General features: G+C 41.4%; 1 protein-coding gene across 1 annotated transcript in view; it reads right to left on the reverse strand.

The window, feature by feature from the left end:
- Positions 1–8561: 8561 nt before the first annotated feature.
- The window catches only part of N4BP2 (NEDD4 binding protein 2), a 101676-nt gene continuing 85861 nt past the window's right edge, over positions 8562–24376 (reverse strand). The window contains exon 19 of the mRNA XM_070397712.1: positions 8562–8758. The gene's annotated coding sequence lies outside the window, so the exon portion shown is untranslated. The remainder of the gene's footprint in view (positions 8759–24376) is intronic.

Raw genomic sequence — 24376 nt, forward strand, 5'->3', positions numbered from 1 at the left:
ATTTCTTGACACCAAAATGACTGACTCCGGAAGTCAACGTTGTTGGGTGCAGGTAAGGAAAAACAAAAGCAGCCAGGCCCTTTCCCTGTTAGGATTTCCTTCTGAGATCAGCCTTTCCTTCCTCCCCAAGACTACAGCTGATTCACACTGGAAGAACTAAAAATGCCAGCATCGGGCTGGTAAACCTTCCAACACAAGACGCTGGGTGGAGTGTGCGTGGTGACTGAGGCGGCAGGAGCCGTCCGAATGTGACAAAAGAGGTTAGCAAGTTCCTGTGCCCGAGTCAGTTTCCTGTAACCGGCTTCTCAGAAGAAGGGGTACATGCGTGTGGGTTTCAGGATGTGTGCACGTGCGTTTCTCTCCATGACAATACGAAAACTTCCCCAGATCAGAGGCAGAATAAGACCCTTGCCGCATGGCTGAATTCGTGTTTCATTTGTCAACCCTCCCGGGACCATTTTTTCTGCCCTGTCCCTCCATTTCCCACCAGCACATCGCCCACATAAAGCAGGAAAGGAAGAGTGAAACACCGAGATGATTCCTTAAGGAAGTGAAATAAAGCAGAAAAAAGAAGAAAAAAAAAGTCCACTCCTCTGACAGGTCGTGGTTCATTTAAGCTTAGCAAAAAGCACCTTAGAACTCACAGTTAGTTTAATGAACTTGCCATGGAGGGAAAGCAGTAGGTGGATGGTTTGGTTTGCTTTTCTTTATTAATAACTACCAAATAATAATTTGGGACAGAGTGGACAGACTCAGTCATAGCAAGAGCTTAAGCAGCCCTGCCATGCATTCACCCTTCTGTGTGCCTGACACTGTGCTCGGAAGAAAAGCACAAAGACTAAGACAAACATATTCCCTGTCCTCACAGTCCCTATGTCCTAGAGCGGGAAGACAAACAAAAGCATTCAAATTAACACAGTAATTATACATTGTAGTAACTAGTACAACGGAATCAGAGAAGCTGAGCTAGAGAGCAAGACTAAATCTACATCCTAGAGATGGTCAACTGACAATTAAGCGGAGACCTAAAGCTATGACTCTCAGCCCCAGCTAAAAGTTAAAATCATCTGAGGAGCTTTAAAAATACCAATACCTAACACACACACACACACACACACACACACACACACACACACCTTACCCTTGAGATTTCAGTTTGTCTGGGTTGGCATCAACCTAGACATCAATACAAACTCCCCCAATCATTCTAATATGTTGCTACCCTCTGATGATGAGGAAGAGGAGCCTAGGGAGAGTAGAAGGCAAGACGGTCCAAGCAGAGGCAATAGCATGTGCAAAGGCCCTGAGGTAGGAAAGAGCTGGGTTGTTCAAAGGAGTGAAAGAGAATGAGTGTGTCTGGCATGTAGCAGTGGCAGGAATAAACGGCGCAAGCTGAACATTCTCAGAGATGGACACACAATTACTAAGCCCATAAGAGACTCTTACATGAGCCCAAGTCTCAACTTGTTGATGTGCAGGAAGAACTCAGTCTGCCAGGTGAGATCTTTGAGGCTTCTGACAAGCACCTTATCTTCTTCTAGAAAATTCTCCTTGAAAAGCCAGCTCACCGTCATGATATTTAAGGCAAGCAGAACACCGTGCTGGCGGATATTTTATTTACCTCCAGTTTTGATCATTAAGAGATTTAAGGCAGCTAATACAAATGCATACACCTTGGTAAAATAAAACAAAATTTTTAAAAAGAAATGAAAAGATAAAGCCCAAAGAAATAAAGACAAAAAAATTAAGCTAAAACCAAGGGCGAGGTCGATACAGAAAATACATGCCGTGCGGTTCCTGAGCTTTTAAGCAACGGGCATGGAGCGGTAAACACTACCTCATAAAACACTGAGTGCCCACGGGGTAGGATGAGTGCAATGCTCAAGACGGTGGGCTCTTCCTGGCTTCCCGGTGCTGAGGCTAAAGAGAAACTTGGCACCGGAATCTCATAAAGAGAACATCACTATTGATGGGACACCCATCCTTAGAACACAGCCGGTGCCCAGTCGTGGGAGGTGGTGCCTTATATTCTCCCTCCGTGTAGGCAGATTTCATCTCACGAAGGAGTCGACTTAGAGGAATTCCAGGGAGCGCGCAGGGGAGGGTGTGCCTGGGGATGAACACAGTGTCCCATCCCAGGATGTGGCTTTGATGTGCCAATGTGATGCAGAGATGAAGAGTGAGTTCACACATGCTTCAGAAATTCCAGGATAAAAGAGTTTTCTCATCGGAGCTTCTGAAAGATGTGCGGCAGCAAAGAGTTCAAAGTTGATTGTACTTCCAGCAAGAGATCCAGGGCTTTCCCATGTGAGAACGCAGAGGAGTGGGGCCAGGGCCTTGCTTGCGTGCACAGCCCCTCCCCCTCCAGCAGAATCAAAGGGAGAGGCTCCACCAGCATGGCTCACAGGTTCAGGGCCTGGGGCCTTACACGCTCCCTCCACAGAAGGTCCCGCATATGCCCGGGTCAGGCGTCAGGACAGGTGGCGTGTGATCGCAGGCCCAAGCACTCCCACCCATCCGGATGGTGCTGGGGAGGGCAGTGCCCCGTTGGCCTGCAAGTCTCCCCTTGGCTCCCCGAGGACCACCCGTCCTCTTCCGATGGACTTGCTCTCTCGTGCACATAACTGTACTTTTAGATGTTCTCATATAGTCAGGCTTTGTGCCTCCTCCTGCTCCTGATGTGAGAAAGTTCTCTTCACATGTAATTTGAGCTCAGAGAGTCTTTTCTTGGTGGAGGTGGGAAAGCGCTAGGGACAGCTAGCTACCCACCTTTCTTCCTTTCATGGCAATCTCTCCTTTTGCCTCTTTCTCTCTCTCTCTCTCTCTCTCTCTCTCTCTCTCTCTCTTGCTCCCTCGCCCTCATTCACTTAACAGACAGTAGTCATGGTGAGGGGATGAAGCCAATGACTGTGAGCGTACACACGACAGGCTCGCAGACACACACACGCACACAAGCCCAAACATCTCGGTGCGCCCGTTCTGATGCTGCACAGTCCAGCCTGGGACAAAGGTGGGGAGAAGCCTGAGGAATTTGGGGTGCCGGGAAGGAAGGAAGGAAACCTCAGGCATGGAGTTCCCAGCAGGAACCAGACCTTGTGGTAAGCCATATTCCCGGAAGCCTTCCTTGGCCACCACCCTCCCCCACGGCTCCCACAGCCCCTGTGAGTGCTCACCTAACGGTCCAACTGGGGGGACCTCAAGGCCCAGGGCCTGGCCTTGCTCACTGGTGCGTCTCAGGCACTAAATAGTCACTCAACAACCATTTGCTAAGTGATAGACTGACTCTCTCAGCTGATCTTCACAATAGCCCTATGTGGTAAACATTGTTTTTCATTAATCCTTACCTGTGGATATGTTTTTTATTGATTTTTAGAGAGAGAGAGAGAGAGAGAGAGAGAGAGAGAGAAACATCTATGTGAGAGAAACATCGATTGGTTGCCTCCATTAGCACCGATCAGGAATCAAACCCACAACCTAGGTATGTGCCCTGACCGGAAATCGAACCCACCACCTTTTGGTGTATGGGATGATGCTCCAACCAACTGAATTACCTGTCCAGAACGTAAACATTTTTAAATCTATTTTACAACCAAAGATATTCAACTGGTTGAATAAAACTCTATAGCCTATGAAAAGCAAAATGAAGACTCACCCTGTCCATCTGTCCTGGCTCATCCCGCCACTGCCTCCCAGGGGAGACAGCTCACTGTGGGGAGGGAGAGGCAGCCCTAGCCCCGAGGCCCTGAGTCTGTTTCTCTCTGCCCAGGGCCCCTCCTCTGAGATTCCCAGAGCAAACACAATCCCCTGAAGGTAGAGACTTGCTTTTTCAAAACACCTTTGTTTGAAATGTCCTCTGACACAGCAGAAGAACAGCCCATTTTCTCTTTAACAGCCTCCTAAAAACAAGGACCTTCCTTACTGAGGATTTTTAAATAATATGACAACTGTCTGTGTACCTGAACTTATGCATGCGTGGTACCCTTGCTCATTACACAGACGCTCTGCCCTTTATACCAGAGGGAACTCTTAATGACAACAGTAACCGTAATGAATAGTGACTCTTGCAAACCTTGCCATATCAGTCATTTACTAAGCTAGTTCTGCTCTGGGTGAGTCAGATGCCTCCCTTCTGACTATCAGCTTGTTAACTGGACTGATTTAGATTTACTGGGTAGCTCTTCATGTTTACACAGACCCTCATTTGTGACATGCTAACTAATGAAATAAAATATGTCCGTGGGTCCTGGAGATGGAAAAAACGTACTAAAGCCTTGTCTGAAGGCTTGGAGCTTCCAACCCAGAGCATTCGTCAGGCTGTAGTGGTGCCTGCCCCCTCCCCACTCAGTGATGAGCAGCTGTATTAAAGCCAAATGTGCATGCCCTCGGGGTGAGGGATTGCACGCCAGGCATTGTAAAATGGTAGCTCTTCACAAAAGAAAGCACTTAATCCTGACATATAATACATCAGTGTAAAAAAACACATTCACATAAAGTAGCCTTTAAAATTCTAAGTGTTCAGATATCTTAGAAATGCCACCGGCCAGCAATCGCATGACTGATTTCCTCCTGATACATTTCATCTTAATTCATTATGAACAGTAGCCTCCCCAACCAGATGAGAATATCGTTTCAAATATCTCTGGCTTCCTCTTCTAGCCATGACCATAAAAACACCATTTCCCCCACTGCCGTTCTCTCATCTATTTTCTCTTTAACTGTTTTAACGTAACATCACATAGCGCCCTTTGTTTCAGTGAGTGTTAGATTGTCGGGACTCTCAGCTGCCATTTTGTTTGCCTGTGTCACTACGTTTACCCAGCAAACATTTACATCCTGGCTCATTTGCTTACAGAGCTGTAACTCATAACAATGCAGCTCTTGTTGCAGAAGATGGTAGCGCCCGCCCAAAGGCATCATTCAAGCTGCGGCTCTAAAGTTAAGGCCCAACATTTTCTTTTCATCTGTCAAAGCACAGCTCATGAAGCCCAATGGCCATCCCCCTTGTAGCTGGTGCACTTTTCCAACATTGCAGACTCTAGTCAAAGCATTTCTAGAACTTTCTGACAAGATCCTTCAGACACAATTTAATAAGCTACAGAAGAAAACCAGTGTTACAGCATTCTATTCACAACTTGGCTGGTTTGGGCTCCAAATTTAATCTAGCTCAGTCACCCACCTTAGTCACTGGATGTCTCTCCCAGGAGCTGTCTCCCCAAATCAAATCCAACCCGGAAAGGGCAAAGATGTGTTATCACTGAAGAAATTTAAAAGCATGTGCCTCGGGCTCCGAGAGCAAATCCAGAAGAGGAGTTTGAAACATGATGCAAGAGCAGCGTCTTTGGGTCAAGTGCACAAACTCGCAGGGGACTCCTGCAGAGCACACCACCTTTGCTCTGATGCAGAAATTCCGGTTTGTTTAAAAATGAAGAGGGAGAAGGCCATCACTGCTGCTTCTCGCATTCATGTCTTACCCGTTGCCTTGATAGGGATCTTCGGTTTGGGCACAAACATCACAGGGTAACTGCAATTCAGCACACCTGCTCCTAGCGGGGGTTGCAAAGGTTTCAGTTAGAAGGGAAAGCCCAGTGAGTGTTAACTTGTCATCTTTCAAAATAACAGATCTCCTGCCCAGAGGGAGCAGGGAACCCTGTCCCCAAGACAATCTGAAATTTTAGAGAAAGCATGCATTTGGATTCAGGCAAAGCAGGATTCAAATCCAAGCTCCACTTATGAGCCAGGATGAGGCTCTGATCTTCCCACCTGGAAAATGGGTATAAATAATATCTATCTTGGAGGGGTTTTATAAAAAAGCGGTATAGTCCTTGGAATATAGTAGACACTCAATACAACGTGGCTATTTGGACTTTTGCCTTCTGGAGTTTTTTTCCCGTCAACCCTACCTCCTCTTTGCATAACAGCTGTTGAATTTCAGAATTTTCTAATCAAATTGTTAATGGTACTTTATTCCTTATGCATAAACTGAACAATCACAGACACTTCAGAAATGAAGTCATCTGCTTACCACACTACAAATGCCTTAAGATGAGCATTTATCCTTTCTTTGCTCATCCAACAAATATTTGTTGAATGCTATAATATTTATGGAGCACTGTGCTAGGCTCTAGGGAAGTGGTTCTCAACCTTCTGGCCCTTTAAATACAGTTCCTCATGTTGTGACTCAACCATAAAATTATTTTCGTTGCTACTTCATAACTGTAATGTTGCTACTGTTATGAATCGTAATGTAAAATATCTGATATGCAGGATGGTCTTAGGCGACCCCTGTGAAAGGGTCGTTCGACCGCCAAAGGGGTCACGACCCACAGGTTGAGAACTGCTGCTCTAGGTAGACAGCAGTGAACAATAACCACAAAACTAAAGTAATCTGCTCTCATGAGTTCACATCCATTAGAGAGATAATCAGTGAACATGATAATTTAGTAATGTAGTGTGTTCTAGTATGCTAATAACTAAACGGGAAATAAAGCAAGGAAGAGGGATAGGAAGCTTGGGAGGGGTGCCTCTTTAAACAGGGTGGTCAGGGAGGTCCTTGGTGAGATGAGAGTGGTAGGTCTTTTTTTAAAATATCCAATAGACATTTTAATGTTTAATGGTCCTTAACATCAGCAATAGATCCCTAATGATCACTTGACTTCTCCACACTAAGAGCTGTTTTCTCTTCTGCCCTTACCTGGGAGAGAGAGGAGTTGACCAGCCAGCTCTGTGATGCTCACTCCCCAGCCCCAGCCCTCCGCCAACTGCTCACTTCTCCACCTTTCTGATCCTTCATGAGCCTCTTCTCTGAATCCTTGTAAGTCATTTTCATGATAGACTGCTGACATCTAAAGAGAATATATATGACCAGAGCTAAGGACCTGGTGGAAAATTCCAAGGTAGTTGGAGCTTTTTAAGACAGTGTCACAATGCTGTTCTGTCCTTCAGCTAGTCTCAGTTGCCTTCATCTTACCAAGTCATAATAATCTATAATAATAAAAGCATAATATGCAAATTGACCGAACGGTCGAACAGTGGAACGACTGTCCAGCAGTCCTTTCGGACGATTTTCCAGATGGCCTTCCGGACAAAGCCGGTGATGCGCGGGCCGAGGGCCGCAGCGGCTGCGAGGGCCTACTCTTGCACAAATTTCATGCACGGGCCTCTAGTAACTTAAGAATAGTCACAATGGCCTGCTACTTATTGAGCACTTCGAATGTGCCAGTTAAGCACTTTATATGCATTTCCTTACTTAACCACCCCAACAGTTATGAGGGAGATACCACTTTTATCTCTTTTTGCAGAGGAGGAAATTGAGGCACAGGGCGCTTATGTTTCTTGCTCAAGATCACATAGGCAATAAATGGTACAGCTTGATTCCACAGTCCACCTTTACATTTCTTTACGATGGAGCCCAGTTGAATTTTGCCAATATCCTTGCTATCCCCTTGACTACAGAATACAGCTATATCTTTTAAATATTATTTGTTAGGTCTCTCACACCAGGTGGGCACCCCAACATCCCAAGCCCGTTCGCCTGATCCTGAATGCCACATGGTTCATTGACAAAGATTAATTTTAAACTTCAACAGTGGCCATTATTCTCACTCAAAAACACAACACAGAAATATTTTCCTTTGTACTTTTAAAGAATAGTTCTCTCAACAATGAAGATAAATAAAATAAAAAGTAAAGAATAGCTCTTTGTTCCTTTTTGTCTTTTTTTTCCCCTAAGATGCCTCCTGTTTCCTGCTTTAGTGTATAGACATGAATTTTAGACACATTCATTTTTAGATTCTGTTTCTGTTAGCTATTGCCACTGTACGAGTAAGCAAGAGGAATTTCACCCACTACTGAGTGGTTGTGCTGGGCATGAGTGCGAAGGACGCGTAAAAATGGCTTTCGTGGGCACTCCCGAGGAAGGTTCTGGGAGCTAGTAGACATGTGCTTATGTATAGAAAGGGTGTGGCACCGTCTTCTGAAAATCACACAAAACTAGAAGTGATAGAGCTGGTCCGTTCATAATCTAAACAGGTAGGCCTCTTAAATGAATAAAATACATTTTACAGGAACATATAACTAACACAAGAAAATAAGATGACCAGGGGTGTTTTAATTACATAGAGCCGTTTTAAATACTTTTGCACAAATGCCCAGAATATGTGTATTTTTTTTTTTGTTTTGGCTGAATGTAGTTTTTTTTTGTTTAAGATTCCATTCACAACATTAAAAATGGTTAAGAAAAATGGGGACCTCTTTAAGTTTACCAGAAAATAGCATACTGCTGGTTACTTCAATAGAAAATGTATATTTGCCTTGTTGGTAAATCTGAAATAATTTGGCCTGAGCTTCGGGAAGCCAGATTCAGATGACCAGATCCCTTCGTCCTTTCCAGTATCTTTGTGTCTTGGAAATACCCATTCACTCAAATGATAAATGTTGAGTCAACTAAGGAACATTGTGAATTCCATTCACTTTAATACTGAGGCAGCCTTCATGGAAAGAACCAGCTTGAAACATCTGTGTGAACGTTCGCACTTATTTATAAATTGCGATTAGGCCCACAGGTTAAAAAAAGAACCACATCATATAATCCAGCTGAGACTTGACACCAGCTGGCATTGCATATCAGGAAAAATAGTTGCGGGCTCACTGAAAGAGAGACAGGTTCCACAGTAGAGGAAATCACTTCCTTCTTGAAGGTACCAATTTCACTTCTTTGTTGCTGGTGGCTCAGTCCTCAGACGCTGATAATGTCAGATAACTATAAATAAAAAAAAATTTAATGACATGAAAACATGCTTACAATATACTACTGTTAAGTGAAAAAAGAAGCAGGATTCAAAACTTGAATCTGAATTCTACTTATCATACACATATACATATGTTAACCTCTGGTTGACAGGATACTAGTGATTTTTATGTTTTCCTTTTTCTTGTTCTGTACTTCCCAAATTTCCTTTTTTTTAATTAAATTTATTTAGGTAACATTGGTTAATAACATTATATAAATTTCAGCTGCATAAAATTATCATTCATGCTGTATATTCTATTGCGTGCTCACCACCCAAAGTCCAGTTTCCTTCTGTTACAATATATTCCCCTCCCTAACCCCCGCCCTTTACCTAATTCTCCCTCCCTCTACCCACTTTCCCTTCTGGTAACCACCATTCTGTTATCTGTATCTCTGAGTTCGTTCTGTTAGTTTGCTAGTTACTTTTTTGTTTTATATTCCACATGAGTAAAATCACTCGGTCTTTGTCCTTTTCCTTCTGACTTATTTCACCGAACATAATATCCTCAAGATCTACTCATGTTGTCAAAAAGAATAAAATACCTAGTAATCAACCTAACAAAAGAGCTAGAGGACCTATACACTAAAAATTATGACAATGAAAAAATTGAAAGAGATACAAAAAAATGAAAAAATATTCCATGTTCATGTATTAGAAAAATTTACATTGCTAAAATGTCCATATAACTTATCTACAGATTCAATGCAATCTCTATCAAAATCCTAATGGCATTTTTCATAGAAATTAAACAAAAGATCCTCAAATTTCTATGGCACCACAAAAAACAAAAGCAAAAAAACAAAAAACAAAAAAACACCTTAAATAGCCAAAGCAATTCTGAGAAGAAAGAACAAAGCTGGCAGCATACCACTCCTTGATTTCAAACTACAAAAATATAATAATCAAAACAGGATGGTATTGTCAGAAGAGCAGACACACAGACCAATGGAACACAACTGAGAGTCTACAAATAAACCCACACATATCTGGGCAACTGATTCACAACAAAGGAGCCAAAAACATACAATGAAGAAAGGAAAATCTCTTCAATAAATGGTGCTGGGAAAACTGGGCAGCCACATGCAAAAGCATGAAACGAGACTCCTACCTGACACCAGGCACAAAAATTAACTCAAAATGGATTGAAGACTTGAATGTAAAACCTGAAACAATAACATGCATAGTGGAAATATAGGCATTTAGCTTCTGGACTTGGTCTCAGAGGTGTTTTTGTAAATTTGACTCCAAAGGCAAGGGAAACAATAGCAAGAATAAACCAATGGGCCTACATCCAACTGAAAACCAAGTTTTCTATAATAAGCACCTATTATTTTTTTTAAGCCAGATGGAACATGTTTCGCTGATTTTTTAACTGCATTGAGCAAGTTTACCTAAGTTTTCTCCACAAACCTTGTCACTGCTTCAGTTGCAATATGTTTTACGTAACAACCGGTGATTTTATAGCAGTTGATTCTGAGGAGAATCACTGAACCATAGCCGAACCTTGCAAAGTCAGCTTCCTCCTACAGGGTCACATTTAGATGATTCCAACCAGATGCAAATTCCGCTTCCATATGGACTCCAAAACAAGGGATTCCAGAGGTTTTTGCATTAAGCCTCCTGAAGTCCTCTCTGAAATTTCCCTTGAGATTAAATCATAGCTGGAGGAATATCTCCTAGTCAATCTAGTAGCTTTGTCTTCTCATGGGAAAGGTAAAGGGGTACTCAGAAATAAAAGTAAGGTTTCCGGGAAACTTATTCAGTGTCTGAACTCAAAAAGAAAGAGGTAGTGGGAAATGCTTAATGCTTATTAGAGGAAAACATGTTTGTGCCAAGTGCAGTCAACGATTGCAAGACTTGGTTTCAAACTAAACCTGCTATTTTCTTGATATTATTACATAAAGTATTATGGCCCTGTGTATCTTTTAATCATTTAGGAGAAATGGGAGTATTTTTGTAAATTCTCCTTCATGAGTGCTTGCTGTTTAAATGACATTGAAAAATTATACATAAAATTTCAAGATTAGTCATAAACAAATATCTATTCTTTTCACCTTTTTAACCTCATAAGCCTTTAAAAAGCAAACTTTCTATTAAAACTTTTTTCCAAATAAAATTTTTAAGTTTTCAAATTTTTATCAAAAACAAAGTGGTTTTTATAATTTTGAGCAAACCTATCTCTATGATGTTCATTATTCAAAATATAAAATAATACTGTTTTTGCTCTTCATAATTCCTGTCTTTTAAATTAAAATAATGAAATTTTTTTAATGTTTTGTAAGCAAAATATTAAGTTACTAAGTTTTCTTTTAACTTCAAACTTTTTTTGAAATCAGTTTACAACTTAAAAAGGACTTTTATGTATGTTATCATATTTGATCCTCACAAGATCACTATAAAATAGCAAAAACCAGTATTATCATTCTCAGCAATCTCATTTTATAAATGAGAAAACAGAAACTCAAAAAAAGCTAAGAAGTTTATATAAGGCCACCCAGTCAGCGAATGAGAGAGCTTTCTAGATCAATTTACTTCTACAGCATTTTCCCTACCAGAAAACAAACTACTTTTCCCAAATGGCTCCTTACGACACGATAAAAGGTACACATTGAATTGAAGAAAGACATGCAAAACTTTGAGAAAATCTGTTCTCTTAAAAGGTCCATTGATCTATTAATATAAAGAATAAGATATAAAACTAAAGTATATGTACAATAAAATTCTAATTTCATATGAAAAAAATTATTCACATATCTGAAAGACTAAAAATAATTATATCAGATAATAAAAATGATCATCTCTGAATGGTGAAATTAGAAAACATTTTTCAGTTACTTCTCTTTAATATTTTTGCACTCTGAAATTTTTCAACCATCAGTAAGTATTAACTCTAAAATCGGAAAAATAAACAAGTTATTTTTAATGAAGTGTTATAAACATAACAGTTTTATTCTCTTCAGTGACTCTCTAATGCATTCTGTTTCGCTTCAGTTTTTTGGTTTGCTAGGAATTTTTTATTTTAAAAAAAGGCAAATGTGGTTTCAATGTAAAAAAAAGAAAAAAGTAATGTGAAATCACAGCACTGTATTTTGAGGGCTTGGTTCTCTATTCTAGTCCAGGTAGCCATATGGAGCAGGTTTGAGACCTTAACCTGAAAAACCATTTCTATGGTTTTCTTTGTCTCCATAATAAGCCCCAATGTTTAAGTGTTAACTTGGTTGACTACCTGCCCAATAGTCATTTCTTTTTTGTTTGTTTGTTTGTTAAAAGAACCTTTCTTTTGAAATGGGCGCAGTGTCCTAAATGAGGGGATGAATCATGATGTCCAGTCTAAGACAGTGAAAAAGAATCTTCTGGTTCCTGGCTTCCCAGCATCCCTTACAGCTATGGGTACTCATGTGACCCATTTCTAATCAATGAAATGTTCAAGAATGTCTTTTGGGTGTTCCTCACCAGCTAGATCAGAGAGACATGGTCATAAAGCACCCGCCTTCATTTCATGCTTTGGGTGTTATCATAGGAGAAAGTGATGCCCTGAGAGCCTCAGGAGCCCCCTTAGGACAAGTGGGAAAGCCAAGAAAACCACAGGGATGAAGAGACAGAAGCCTGACATTGTTGACCCACTCACCACCTCTTAATTTTTATTATGTGAGATAATTAAATGCCTGTATTATCTAAGCCACAGTTAGTTATTCAACTAATACTTGAAACTGAATATCTTCTAACAGTGTAGTAAAAAATAATAAAAAATCTGATGATGAAGGTATCAACATCTTACAAAATATAATTTAAAAAAAACTTAGCCAATACCCAACATAAATAGCCAATAGTATAGAATGTCATACAGAATTGGTAAAGTATACACAATATTGTATGTCAAATATATCTCGATAAAGATGGAAAATATAAAGAAATGGTTAGATAGATTATTTTACTGGGATATTACGCAGTAGTGTAAAAATATTATTTAGGCCCAGCCAGTATGGCTCAGTGGTTGAGTGTCAAACTATGAACCAGGTGGTCATGGTTCCATTCCTGGTGAGGGCACATACCTGGGTTGTGGGCTCAATCCCCAGGAGGGGGCGTACAAGAGGCAGCCAATCAATGATTCTCTCTCATCATTGATGTTTCTATCTCTCTCTCTCTCTCCCTTCCTCTCTGAAATCAATAAAAATATATTTTATATATATATATAATTTAGGAAGACCATGTGGCCAAATGAGGAGATGCTCATGATGTACAATTACATGAAAAAGAAAAAGAATAAAGAATAAAAGGACTTGGGCTTGTATATGCACTGTGATTACAGCAATTTTTTCACAGACGATGAGGAAACAAATTCAAACCACTAACATAAGTTGTCTTAGGGAGATAGTATTAACAATAGACTATTTTTATCCATTCTTCTCTTTTCTAAATATTGGGCCTCATAGGTTACAATTTTTACATTAAAAATATAAAATAAAGTAGCATATAAGCAGGCAATGTAAATCCCTGGAAGAATTTATATCAAATATAAGAATATGTTTGGCTTTCCTATTGCCAAAATCATACTCCTTTGCTTGACTTTCAAACCTCTTGAACATCAACATGGCCCCTGCCTACCCTGGTACCTACCACACATCCTGTTCCAGCCACAGTTAACACTCTTTTGTGCCTCTGTGTGCATTCATGCTTTTCCTTGTGTGTGAGGTAAACATCACTGGTTGTGGCAGACTGCTGGTTACTCCCCAAAATCTCTCTCTCAGAAATAATTTCCAACTGAGTACATTGCAGCCCATATTAGAGGCTATCTGTCTAGTCTTCCTTTCAGCTGATGTAGTCTTGTGACTTTGTTCTGACTTCCAAGGTGTGGGTAACCTCCAGGAATGTTCTTAATAGGAAGAGATGCTCTTTTCTTTGTCTTTTCCTTCTTAGATGCTTATGTTTGAGCAGCCAACTTGGACCATGAAATAAAAGCCATGAGTTTGGAGGTACAAGGTGGCAGAAGGTGCTGAGTCCCTGAACAGTTGCTGCCACACCATCCCTAGAGCACCTACCTCTGCATTTCATCTGCACAGAAGAGAGAAATAGACTCCTGTCTTGCATACCCCACCTATTGTTTTTGGGTTTTCTGTCACATACAATCTAACCTAATCCTAACTGAGATATTAATTTTCAAGATGAATTAGTCACAAAAATGCTGGTAGAAGAGAGATGGCAACAATATATCTGGATTGCTAATCAGAAGAAATGAACAGAAAGTTGGAAGTCTGTGGCTGGCATGCAAATGAAAACAAAAGCTTAAAGAACAGAGAGGGGGTTCGCAATATAGTGAGAAGCCCGGGCCACCAATGACTATCTGGGAGACAGTTGGTGTAAAGATTTGGCCAAAGAAGTTTTAGGAATAAAGATGACTAATATCAACTATTAAGTCATCTATTGTACTCTGCTATAATATAATTACTAATGTTACCACCAAATTCTCAGTAAAAACCTAATATGCACAATAGCCTGGAGTGAGGAGATTTTTTGGAAAAATCAAGGAAAAAGGATCAAGCAGAGTAAAACAATAGTAAAAGTGAAACAACAAAAGGCTGTATATTCAGTGAAAGCTGGAAATCAGAGCTTATAAATAAGCATCAGTTTCCCCAAATCCTCAGGAAAATGGATAGAAATGCTGTATTTCTCACTCAATTTGGAATGATTTTTAGAGCCAAAATTGTGCGTATATTAGCATGTTTAGTGCTATATTTACATATATTTGCATATCTTTTTTTTTCTTTATACCAGAAATAGAGTCATTCTAGACATTGTTTTGCAATGTTATTTCTCTTTTCTTTTAACTAATCAATATGCCATGATATCTTTCTAATAGATTAAATTCATCTATATATATAAAAGCCTAAGCAACTAGATTACCAAATAACCAAACAACCGAATGACCATTTGACCAGTCGCTATGATACGCACTGACCACCAGGGGGCAGACGCTCAACACAGGAGCTGCCCCCTGGTGGTCAGTGAGCTCCCACAGCGGGAGTGCCACTCAGCTGACCGGGATGAGTGGAGCCAGGATGAGCAGGAGTGGCTCCTCCCCAGATCCCCACAGGCCATGCTGAGGGACCCCACCAGTGCACGAATCTGTGCACCAGGCCTCTAGTCCTTTAATAACAGCATAGTATTCCATCACACAGAAGTACCATTATGGAGCCAGTCCATAGTGATGGAAATTCACTCTTTTGCTATTGCTAATAGTGCTATTCTTGTACAAAACAATGTAACACTTGAATGCAATTGTGCATGAGCTAATTGTGCATGAGTTATTGCGTATTTCTGTGGAATAAATGACAAGAAGAACCTCTGCGGGGTCAGAGTAGGAATATATTTATTATAGCAGATATTACCAAATTATTTCCCAGAGAAACTCACCAATGATGTATAAGAGTGTCTTTTGGCCTCTACTACCAACACACTAAATGTTATAAATATTTTTAGTTTTTGTCAGCCGAAAAGTGGTATCATGCTAATTAGTTACTAGTGAGATTCTACATCTTTTTACATATTTTTTCTCTGAAATGCATATTTATACCTGTGCTCATTTTTCTATTGAATTGCTTATTATTTTCATATTTACTTTTAAAAATTGTTGCTACATTAAAACTACCAATACCTTGTCTATATATATTTTACAAAAATATCTCTAGGTCTGTCATTTGTCTTTGTTTATGGTGACTTTTGCCATGCCCACATTTTTAATTTTAGAGATTCCTTAGAAAGACTTTACCACCCAAACTGCAGGTAATATTTTCCTAAATTTTGTGATCTATCATTCTTTCAAAATTGCTAGTAGTTAAGAGTACAGTCTTCTAGCACCAACCTGCCTGAGTTCAGATCTTGACGATGCCGTGTAACCTCAGGAAAGTTCTTTAGCTTCTATGTGCCTCGATTTCCTCAACTGCTAAATGGGGATAATAATGGCATCTACACCTCAGAGAGCTATTGTGAGGATTAAATGAGTTTACACATACCCAGTGCTTGGAACACTCCTCGAAACACAGAGTTTCAGTAAACATCAGTTATTGTTTTTTTTTTTGTTTTTTGTTTTTTTTTGGTATTGTGATTTTTTTTTTAAAATCTTTATTGTTCAGATTATTACATTTGTTCCTCTTTTTTCCCCCCATAACTCCCCTCCTTCCAGCTCCCACCCCACCCTCCACCCTCACTCCCCACCGTGTTCATCCATAGGTGCATGATTTTTGTCCAGTCACTTCCCGCATCTCCCACACCCCTTTTCCCCCTAAGAATAGTTAGTCCATTCCCTTTCTATGTCCCTGATTCTATTATAATCACCAGTTCATTCTGTACATCAGGTTATTTATTCACTTGATTCTTAGATTCATTTGTTGATAGATGCATATTTGTTGTTCATAATTTGTATCTTTACCTTTTTCTTCTTCTTCCTCTTCTTAAAGGATACCTTTCAGCATTTCATATAATACTGGTTTGGCGGTGGTGAACTCCTTTAGCTTTTCCTTGTCTGTGAAGCTCTTTATCTGACCTTCAATTCTGAATGATAGCTTTGCTGGATAAAGTAATCTTGGTTGTAGGTTCTTGGTATTCATCACTTTGAATATTTCTTGCCACTCCCTTCTGGCCTGCAAAGTTTCTGTTGAGAAATCAGCTGACAGTCGTATGGGTAGTCCCTTGTAGGTAATTGAGCCTCTTTCTCTTGCTGCTTTTAAGATTTTCTCTTTGTCTTTTGCTCTTGGCATTTTAATGATGATGTGTCTTGGTGTGGTCCTCTTTGGATTCCTTTTGTTTGGGGTTCTCTGCGCTTCTTGAACCTGTAAGTCCATTTCTTTCTTCAGGTGGGGGAAGTTTTCTGCCATTATTTCTTGAAATAGGTTTTCAATATCTTGCTGTCTCTCATCTTCTGGCACTCCAATAATTCTGATATTAGACCGCTTAAAGCTGTCCCAGAGGCTCCTTACACTATCTTCACACTTTCGGATTCTTTTTTCATTTTGCTTTTCCAATTGGGTGTTTTTTGTCGAATCTTTGGTTTGATTCTTGAGCTCCTCTGGTCTGCTATTGGGTATAATATTCTTTATTTCAGTCTGTGTATGCTTACTTTCTAATTTCTTTATCGTAGCATCGAGGGTCTCATTAGTTTTCGTGAGGCTCTGCACAAATTTATGGCAAGCCCTCAAAATTGCGATTCTTAGCTCCATATCCTCCATTTCTGTCATGTTTTTTTGTCTCCGCATCTTTTATGCTTTCTTGGTGCACCCCCTTGTGGTCTCTGTGCGCAGTCTTGTTCTAGCCAAGCCTTAATTGTTGTAGTTAACACTAGAGCGATTTGACCACCAGGCCGACTGGCTGTAGGAATCAGCGGTGCGGAAAACGTCTGTCTTCTGGGGAGGCGCTAATCCAGCCTTTGCCTGAGGCGATTGGCAAATGGCTCTGCGCAGGGCCTGGGCGGGGCGGGATCAACAGGGCGGGGGGGAGGGAGCAGCTATGGCTGCTCTCAGTCCGTCCCCAGGGGCTCTGCCTCTCTGTCCCAGCGGCCGCTGCAAACCTCGGAGGGGCCGTAGCCAGACAGTCCCGCTTCTCCCGTTTGAGTCTGGGTCCCTAGAGACTCACCCGGATCTGTAGCCCAGAGTCTGAGACTCACTCCTGATTGAAAACGACAACCTCGCCCTCAGCCGCCAGCCCGCTTTGCGCGAGAACCACCTCACCACCGCACCACCGTACCTTTAAATTTTCCACACTACGCCTCCTCTGAGCGTCGGAATGCTGTTGTTTTTGCTTCTAGTTGAAGAGTCTCTCCTCAGCCAGCCTTCCTGTGGTTCTGGTTGATGTCCGTTCCGACTTTTAGTTGTATTTTTGAAGTGGTTGTTTACGGCGGCAATCTCCGGTGTTTACCTATGCCGCCATCTTCGATCTCTCGGTATTGTCAACATCAGTTATTGTTATGACAGCAGTTTTCCAAAGTGTTTTCACATCTGATATGACCCATAAATAAACACTCCAGAAATGCATCTCATCCTTAAAAAATGCTCTTAACCTTTCTGCCACCTGCCCATACCAATAAAAATGAAACTCTGCAGCTGAAGACAGAAAACTGAAGACTGCAAATGAGAAGGGCAGGTTGCCACATAGCAAATCGAATAGAAGTGCCAGCTAAAAAAACTCAACAAGTTATAAGCAAATCAAAGCGCGTAAGAGAGGAAAGATGTGTTTCAACTGTGAGTCTTGTCCCCATAGAGCTCTCAAGCAGCAGCTGCACCAACCTGTCTTATCCCACCCAAGGCAAACGTGCCATTCTACTCAAAGGCAGCTCATTTCCCATGCATTTAGCCAATACATCTAGCAAGGCTCACTGGACAGCCTTGTGTTCAAACCTTCCAAAAACTCTGTTAGTCCTGGGCAACTTCATGCTGTTGTCTAGCGCTAGATCATTGTCCTTATTAAGCACTGCAGCTGGAAGACCAAGATTGAGGACGGTTTCTACAGTGATGAAGTGTGCCCGTGTGTTGTTAATAATCACTGGGATCTACCCAAAAGGCATATGCAGTCCTGAGTACTGCTGGGTCTTCTTAGAGTTCTTTTATCTCCTGCCATGTCTGTGGGTATGTTTTTTGTGCCTACAGCTGAATGTGTTTTTCTTTCCTTTTCTTGGCGAGTCTTGCCAGCATTCTCTCTATAACACTGATATATCTTGAAGAGCAGCTTTTGATTTTACTTACCAATTCTAGTTACATTTTCATTTTTTAATTCACTCATATCTTTTTTTAAGCAAATGAAAAGTAATATTTTATTTAACAATGCTCAACTATATAGAAAAAAAGAAAATTAGTAAAATGTACATGAAAATAATATATGAATTGATTAATAAACAATAACAACATGATACAACAACAAAGACATATGAAAACAACAAAAAGATGATATAAAAACAACAAAAACATGATATAAAAACAACTTGATAAAAACAATGACTGATAAATTGATTAAACTTATTCTCATATCTGCCTATACACCACATTAAGAGTAAAAACACTTTCAGAGTGCTTGACTAATTTCCCTTGGGATGAAGTATTTACAACTTCAACATCACACACTCTTCAAACTTGAGAGAAAGCAACATATAACTCCATTTCATTGGAGAAATTTAGGGATAGGCAAATTGACATGTAACACCACGTGTGTTACATTCCACCACAACTGCATGTGATAATTGCATCCTCAGTTACTCCCTTTTCGCTGTGCAGGCAGCTCCCACCAGGACTGGTAGTACTTGTCCATGACTGTTCTTCAGACATACTCTGTCCACCACGCCAAATCTTTCGGCTTCAGAGGCATGTTGTGCCAATCGTTGCTCTTCAGACATATTCTGTCCACTCGCTGACTTCAGCATCATTGCTGGCAGTTAGAGGGACAAGAGTCCTCTTTGTCCTGTGGCTGCTCTGTGCCCGCTATGAACGGGGTGGGTGTAGAGAGGTGCCCAGCACAGAAGCATGGGCAGCGATGGGCACTGGAGCTGAGACTGGCTGCTGGTTCACAGGAACCGTAGTAGTTTTATCCACTGAATTATAATCTTCAACTACAGAATACTCCATGACATCACTGATTTTCTGCCACGGCTCCAGCTCCTCCTCCTCACATCCCATAAACAGGTTGGTCCCCCAGGCTCTGAGAAGGCCTGTCGCCTTAAAGGGAGAAGTGGGTGGGAGCAGGGGAGGGGATAGCGGCTTGATGGGAGACAGAGAAGAGGGAACCCTTGAAAGCTCGTCTCCCTGAGGGTGCCAGGAAACCTACCTCAGGTTCCAGTGATTTGGGATGGATTTCTTTTCCCCAAGGGGGGCAGGGGGTCTCTGAGGGGGGGGGGGGGGGGCGGGGCAAGGAATTCGGCTTCATGTACAAGAGCTGGCTCGAGGGAGAATTCATTCATTTCTGATTTTATCTTTCATTTGTATTGAGACTAACAGGTGGCAGAGGTGAAGACTGTGTTTAGGTTATACCCATTTCTGAGCAAACAATCCCCTTTACTTTCTTTGCTTTATTTTGTGTGTTTTTCCCCTGGTTGCTTAAGTTAAATGCTCAGCCGTTTTCTTTTCAGTGATTCTCATTTCATAATAAAAGCATTTAGTGGTGGCAATTTTATTTGAATTTCAAAGGACAGGGTGACCCCAGCAGGTAGCTAGTCTACATACTAGTATGATTCATAAAAGTAGAGCTGCTCTCTCAGAGGAAGACCTGTGTGTCAGATGACTGTGGAGAACATGGAAGAACCAAAGTCCTACTCTCTACAAATGAGGGATCATAATGAGATAATCTGTCTGATATTAAAAAGGCTGGTGGCCCTCGCCAGGTGGCTCGGTTGGTTGGAGAGCAATCCATACACCAAAAAATAGTTGGATTCCCTGTCAGGGCACATGCCTAGGTTGCAGGTTCGATCCCAGTTGGAGCATGTAAGGGAGGCAACTGATTGATGTTTTTCTCTCACATCAATGTTTCTCTCTCTCTCTCTCTCTCTCTCTCTCTCTCTCTCTCTCTCTCTCTCTCCCTCTCTCTTTCTCTCTCTTTCTCCCGACCTTTCTCTCTCAAATCAATTAAAATATATCCTCAGGTGAGGTTTAAAAAAAAATCTGATGTCCTCTCATTGAGCCTGCACTCTAGTCGAGTAAGAAGTTTTAGCAAACAAAGCAGCAAAGAACTATCTCCTTCTCTCCCTTCCCTCCCTTCCTTCCCTTTGCATACCAGGTCACCCAATATCCACAGAGAACCTTCCATCATCAACCCAAATTCGAAAGTGTGTGAATTCTGTTTTCAAAGTTGAGGTCAGCTAGTCACTGCCCCAGGCCTCCTCCTCCCCTGCAGGGTGGAAATTGGAGGGAAATTCTGGAAGGCAAAAGAACACAGCCAGCTGCTGGTGACATCTGCTTTGACTGTGAATTCTAGATGCAGGCACAGGGAGCTTGAGTAATTAAAGTGAACTCCATGAAAAAAGATACGTCACAACTATTTGGGCCTTTATTATGGTTCCTATTCTCATATTTCTCTCCCAGTTGCCACAGAGTGATTTCATTGCCTTAATCCTGCAGTTTTTAACTGGAGCTGGGATGTGTGTTTTTGTTGCTGTTGAAATGATATACTCTCCACTTTTTGATACACTCTCCATTAATCCAAGAAGAGGGGATATAACAAAAGCTGAAAAGGAACCTAGAAATCTAGTTTGGGAAGTGATTAGAAACGGGGGCAGATGTCCACCACATGACCAATGATGAAAACTTCGATCAGCATGAATGAATCCAAACCCCATGTATTCGTTTGCTAGGGCTGCCATAACAAAGTACCACTGACTGCTTGACTGAACAGAAATTTATCATCCACAGCTCCGGAGGCGAGAAGTCCAAGATAAAAGCATGGGCGGGGCTGGTTCCTTCTGAGAGCTGTGAGGAAAGGATCTGCTCTGGGCCATTCTCCTCGGTTTGTGGGTGGTCATCTTCTCTCTGTGTCTCTTCACATCGTCTTCCTTCTCTGCACATCTCTGTGTGCAAAGTTCTCTTTCTCAGAAGGACACAAGTGTCTTTGCATTCGGACCCGCCCAGATAATTCATTTTAACTTGACTTTCGCCACAAAGACACTTCCTTTCCAAATTAGATCACATTCCGAGGTGCTTGGGGTTATGAATTTAGGGAGGACACAATCCAACCCGTACTGCCCACCCACATTTTAGGGGATAACCCAAAGCTAACCCTAAACGTCACCAGGCGGTCTGGAGCTGCTCCTCTGGCCCTGTTGCATGAGGCCTGCCACCCAGCATTATCCCTGGGAGCAAAGGGAGCAGGGACATCAATCACAGAGCAACGACGTACAAGGTGGCGCTCTCGTCCTGCCAAGGGGGGCAGCCTTGTCCTGGATTCAGCTCCTGCTTTTCTGTCTCGCCCCTGGCAGCAGGGATAGGCCCACAGCCAACAATGACGGTGATTGCAGGCTTTGGCCTTGCACTTTGCAGGGGCATGCCACGGGCAGAAGACGGCCTGAGAAAAGCGGAAACCGAGAAAACATGCAACCCAGCAAGATAGGCTACACAATGCTTCTGCCAACCCCCAATGTAATTGATAAAGTCATTAAACTGGACACCACTAAAAAATATATGCCAATCGGCTTTCACTGAAATATTAAAACTGAATTCTCAAACAAGTTCCACAAAGTAATTAAATCTATCCGTTGTAAAAAAAAATACATATCATATCACTTATTTCAATCCCTTTCCAACACACCAAAGAGGAACTAAAGTAGAAAAGACAATATTTAAGAAAATGAGCACATTCGAAATACAGTTGCACTGTCTTAAATGGCCCATGACACATTAACTCAATATTTAAGTGAATGCATAACTGATGTAGCTATTGAACAGGAACTGATCTCATTTAGTAGCATCTGGCCTGAAAGATACAGCTGAAACAAAATATATGTAGCCGACCATTTTTAACCAGGGCACAAAAATGGACGAGGCCTGCTGAGCTCATTGCATGTGTCCTTATGAGAAGTCTACCTAGTTCATTTTCTGTTTTCTTTGTAACCTTTAAATCTATTACCACAAATGAGCGCTTCGTGTTGGGATGGTGAGTGTGTATAGTGAGAAAGTGGCCGATAAGTTTTGTGAGGTTAATGATAGAGAGTGGATTAGAGGGAAGACTCCAAGTGATCCAGCTGCTAAAATTTGATGTAAAAAAGATACAGGGGTACCCTTTAAATCTCAAAAGTATCTGCTTAATATTCTGAACCTCATGAGAAGTGTGAACCAAATGAAAATAGATAAAGTACTATCTACTCTCTTGATGTTGTACAGGGTTCATGGGCTAATTTCTGACCTCTAGTGGTAAAGCTGTAACGAACGGGGCCTTCAAATCTCTAAAGGCCTAAAAGGAAGCTTGTCACCCACAATTCCAGAGGGCATTGGCCTCTTTAACCCTGGGGAGTTCTGGAATATTAGTGAATTCTTTGGCTGATTTCCATTTAACTCTGACTTCAACCCGCATGCAACCAATTCCCATCCAAGAACTCCAGACAAAGCAATCGACTCTTTTCTCTTCCTCTCCCCAACCTCTCCAGAGTCCTGGTAGGAGAAAACCCAAAACCAAGCAAACAAAGAGAGGAAACAAAGGTGTGGATAACTGGACCCCATAAAAATGCCAGCAAGGACAGCTACATCACTTAATCACACATAATAAAGCATTTCCAAAAACAAAAAGCAATATGGATACACCAAAAGCAATGGGACATTTAGATTTCTGAAAGTAACCCTTCCACTACTATTTATAATTGGTTGAACTTAAATTTTTGAAACTAGAAAGTAGATGTAACCAGTCAGACATTGGTCTCGCAGGTCAGAGAAAACACCACTAAAGAGAAAGATGCCGACATAATATTCTTTTTAAAATAAGAGCAGAAACGTCCTTTTCAAGAAAAACAAAACTATCTTCCCTGATGACAGCAGGGTCATCGCTTCGACTCAAATCCATTTCTGTTAACAGAGGCAGTGGAACTGGAAATTCCCCCATCTTCATTCATCACAAGCACTCGGAGATAGGACTCCGCTTGCGAAGCCACTTCTGGTCCGTCACAGCCCTTCCCAATGTTCTAAATGTTGCCCTTTGAAACCCACATACACCTGCAACACTGCCACGCCCACACTCCATGTTTTTATCTCCACTCTTAGCACTTTCTTATATTTGTATGTATGTAGAGAGGGCTGCATGTATTTTTATCTTAATTTAACTCTACACTCCACCTGGCCCCTCAACCAAAGTTAACTACCTGCTGCCTTCCAAGTCCTTGCCACTCTGCTATAAAATGTGGAGTCTATTTCCTGTTCTCTCTCCCCCACCCCCACTTCCCACACCAATCACCTTGCCATGAGGGAGCCCAGGCTACATTGGAAGCCTGTGTGTAAAAGTTTGAGCAGACAGCTCCAGCAAAGGTCTCAGTTAACAGACAAACTGCCAGCGGTGAGTGAATGAGCCTTCAAAAAATTTCAGTCCTTCCATAAATTCTCAGCTTTCATGGCTTCCAGATGAGGCCCCAAACACCACGGAAAACACACAAACCATCTCCATTGTGCCTGCAGTCTCTGCTGCGCTTTGCCCAAATTCCTCATCTACAGAATTCATGAGCATAATAAAATTGTTGTTCCGCGTTCGTAAGTTGTGGGGAGCTTTATTACACAGCAACAGATAACTGGGAAAGGATTAATTCATCCTTTCCAATGGCTATACATACAGTGTTTCACAGTATGGCTACAACACGCCTTGTTCAATCATTTCTTTTCACTCTGCTTCTAGTTTTGCCACTGCAAACATACATTCAAGGATCGATATCCTTGAATATATGTACATCTTGAGATTTATGCTTTTATTTCCATGAGAATTATAGACAGAATTGCATTTTAAGGTGTATTTTAATTTTTACTAGATTTTTTTTTTTTACCTTCTGATTCATAATGAGTTTACCTTGGGGGTTTTGATGTATTGATCTTTTCTACTATTTTCTACACTGCATTAATATAAGCCTTTCAAAATTAATTTCCTCTTCT

Source organism: Myotis yumanensis, unplaced genomic scaffold, assembly GCF_028538775.1.
Source record: "Myotis yumanensis isolate MYYU_CA2020_CCGP unplaced genomic scaffold, mMyoYum1.0.hap1 SCAF_1, whole genome shotgun sequence".
In the NCBI taxonomy this organism is placed as follows: Eukaryota; Metazoa; Chordata; class Mammalia; order Chiroptera; family Vespertilionidae; genus Myotis; species Myotis yumanensis.